The sequence below is a fragment of the Mus caroli genome, chromosome X, assembly GCF_900094665.2.
Source record: "Mus caroli chromosome X, CAROLI_EIJ_v1.1, whole genome shotgun sequence".
Classification (NCBI taxonomy): domain Eukaryota; kingdom Metazoa; phylum Chordata; class Mammalia; order Rodentia; family Muridae; genus Mus; species Mus caroli.
The window spans coordinates 118,036,520-118,039,948 of record NC_034589.1 but is presented as its reverse complement, the minus strand read 5'-3'; the positions used below and the strand labels follow the sequence as shown (position 1 = coordinate 118,039,948).

Below are 3,429 nucleotides of genomic sequence, written 5' to 3'. Positions count from 1 at the left end.
ATGAACTAACCAGTACCCCGGAGCTCTTGTCTCTAGCTGCATATGTATCAAAAGATGGCCTAGTGGGCCATCACTGGAAAGAGAGGCCCATTGGACTTGCAAACTTTATAGGCCCCAATATAGGGGAATGACAGGGCCAAAAGAATGGGAATGGGTGGGTAGGGAAGTTTGGGGGGGGGACGGTATGGGGGACTTTTGGGATAGAATTGGAAATGTAATTGAGGAAAATATGTAATAAAAAATATTAAAAAAAAAAAGAATGTTTGCACCTTACAGAAGACATAGCAACCTCTCCCCCAACAAAACAATAACTGTGTACCAATCTTTAGAGAGTGGTGTGCTTCATTAATTCTTCTAATTTCTAAGACAGGGTATTAACAGTCTCAACCTTGTAACTATGCTGTGCAAGTAATCTCAATTTCTTTGTGTTCAAGAGCACAACCAAAATTTCTTTCTTTTTTTTTTTTTTGACTTAAATTTAATTTTTTATTGGATAATTTCTTTATTTACATTTTAAATGTTTCCCCTTTCCAGGTCTCTCAGTCAGAAATACCCTATCCCATCCCCCTCTCTCTACCTCTATGAGGGTCCTCTCCCACCCACCCATCCACCTACTGCCTTCTTCCTGCCCTCACCTTCCCCTACACTGGGACACCCTCAGGCCCAAGGGCTGCTTCTCCTACTGATGTCCAACAAGGTTATTCTCTGCCACATATGCAGTCAGAGCCATGGGTCCTTCCATGTGTACTCTTTGGTTGGTAGTCCAGTTCCTGGGAACTCTGGGGGAGTCTGACTGGGTGACACTGTGTGTAACCACAATTTTAAGCACAGAAGTTAGCCTTCCAAGTTCCCCCAAACATTCCTCTATATTCTTTTCTTCCCTTCTTCCATGATGTTCCTGGAGTCTTGCAGACAAAGATATAGACATTCCATTAAGCTGGTCATTCAATAATCATTATTCTTAGTACTTTGGCCAGTTATGAGTTTCTGAAGTCAATGCCAACAACTGCAAAATGAAAAATCTGTGATAAATGTGACAAGCACTATTTTATGGGTATAGACACAGGTATTTAGATGGAAATTTGACAGACATATCACTTACATTTAGCAAAACAGCAGCAGTAGCTTCTTCACTAGGGCCTGCAACTTTTCCAGCTACAGGTTTTGACTAGTTTTTCAGTGGTTTCATAGTGGGTTTATAGCTTTCGACTTGGTTTATAGATAGCCAGATGTAAATTGCATCCCTGTGGAGCAAGCACCAAATTTAGTCAGAAAACAGTTGGCTACTCCATAGCATACTTTCCACTACTACAACAGTGAGTTTATCTTATCAGGCCTATTGGTATTGTTGCATACAGGGACCTCAGCTACTAAAACTCCTGATAACAGTTCTCGAGCATCCTGCACAGCACTTTATAACACTGTGAGGGCTATCCTGTAGTGAAGAAGCTTCCAGCTCAGCTTGATTTCTCTGTGTCCTACAACTAAGGCATATGGTGACTTTAGCAACAGTCAACTCGATTTTGGATGTTTATTGTTTGCAGCTATTCTTGGTTGTTTATCCTAGTTCACTTAATAATGTATGATTTGTATATGTGTCTTATTTTTTTTAACCTTGGATAATCTAACTATTAAGAGATCTTTGAAAACAGGGATTCATTCACCTTGAGTAGCATTCCTCTCAATATCAAGCTTGGAGCTTATTTGTTCATGGTGCTATTTAGTGCTTAGTCACTATTGAATTAATTTAAATAACTGCAACATATCTTTTGGAACTAAATATTGAATCTATATATTCCTATTTACTTCATTACAAATATTGAACTATAGAAGGTTAGATGTCATGCCATACGATGTTTTATTTAGATATTTTATTTTACAGTTTCTTATTTAGATGTTTTATTTTATTTTACAGTTTCTTCTCCACTGTAACAAGGGTTATTACAAATAGAACAATTTTGATTTTTCAATCAGGATTTGTCCAAACTACTTTCACATCATTGTTTACCCACCTTGAGACCTTATTAACAATATTTTATCTTTTAGATACATGTTTTCCTCTTTCCATCTGTTTGTGGAGCATTTAAAAGCCTCTCTGGATCTCCACTACAACCAAATGTTTTCTAAGGCAGCTCATGATAGATGGTTCTGCTATTGTGTTTAATCATTTCCATTAAATATTATACTAAAACTGTATTATGATGAAATTAAATGAGAGAATAATATATTGCATTGGTTTTCATTTCGAAACCTCATTAATTTATGTTTGCATTTAATAAAACCAACCTCTTAAATCATTTGTCCAAAGTTTAAAAAATTTGTTTCATAGGAAGAATTGGAGTTTAGAAAGGGTAACTAAATTATAAAATGTGATGAAATATTCTTACAATGACAGTTAGAACTTAGGATGTGTATGAAACAGGTAACTTCACTAATTCTCATTCAGCTATTTCTTAGGACCTTGTGCAGGTCATATAACCTTTTTCCAGTTGCATAATGACTGTGAACATCTGCTTTTTTTTTATTTTCAAAACTAATTACTTTACATTGTACATGGTTAGAAGAGGTAGTTGTGCTATTTTAATAATTATTCTCTAGGGATACTTACAGTAAAAGTATTATACAGGTATATGTTAAGATATACAATATATTACTTTTCTATTGTGTGGAAATGAATATAAATGGTCTCTTGACTTTTATATTCATCTGACTGGTATATGTGGCAAAGCAGCAATGTTTGTGATACCATGCCTAGCATGAAAATACTTACTGTACTGTATTGTCATTTAATAGTAAATAATCCTTTTAACACACAGACATACACACATATATGTATATATATATATATATATATATATATATATATATGAACATTGAAATGAATATTTGAATAAGCTGGTAGTAAAATGAAACAATGATTGGAAGAGTTGAGAGAAACTGTTGTTGTTATGGTATTCATATTTTTACTGTGACATTGACTGAAAAGACAAATGTAATTAATTTATCTTTCTTGAAATAGCCTGTCAGTTTTGAAAACACAATGCTAATTTCCTTTGCCCACATGTCTGCTTTATTCTTCTCTTTATATTTTCAATGTCTCAGAATAAAGGATGCTTCTACTTTTCAGATTTATTACGGGAAGTGGGGAAGGTGCCTGCTACCTCACTCCTCACCACCTGCTGCAAGCAGGAAGGTGCTAGTGAGCTATCCCAGAGGGCATGACCGTGGGAGAGCTGGTCCTGCAACGTGTCTGCTGTGCTATAAGGTAGACAAGGGAGAGATGCCCTACTTCCCCTATACTTTCCCCCTGCCACCTATAGCAGACATAGGTGAGAGCTGCTTCCATGGACAGAAGAGCAGAAGAGTAAGACTTGGACACCTCCTGGTCAGCAGAGAGAGAACTGGCCCTGATGGTGTGGGCATGTGTAA

At 36.4% G+C, this 3,429-nt stretch overlaps 1 long non-coding RNA gene across 1 annotated transcript in view; it reads right to left on the bottom strand.

Annotated features, from left to right (window-relative positions):
- The window catches only part of LOC110286195, a 33,292-nt gene extending 33,246 nt beyond the window's left edge, over positions 1 to 46 (bottom strand). Inside the window, exon 1 of the long non-coding RNA XR_002377127.1 lies at positions 11 to 46. This is a non-coding gene — a long non-coding RNA (uncharacterized LOC110286195). The remainder of the gene's footprint in view (positions 1 to 10) is intronic.
- Between the last annotated feature and the right edge of the window lie 3,383 nt (positions 47 to 3,429).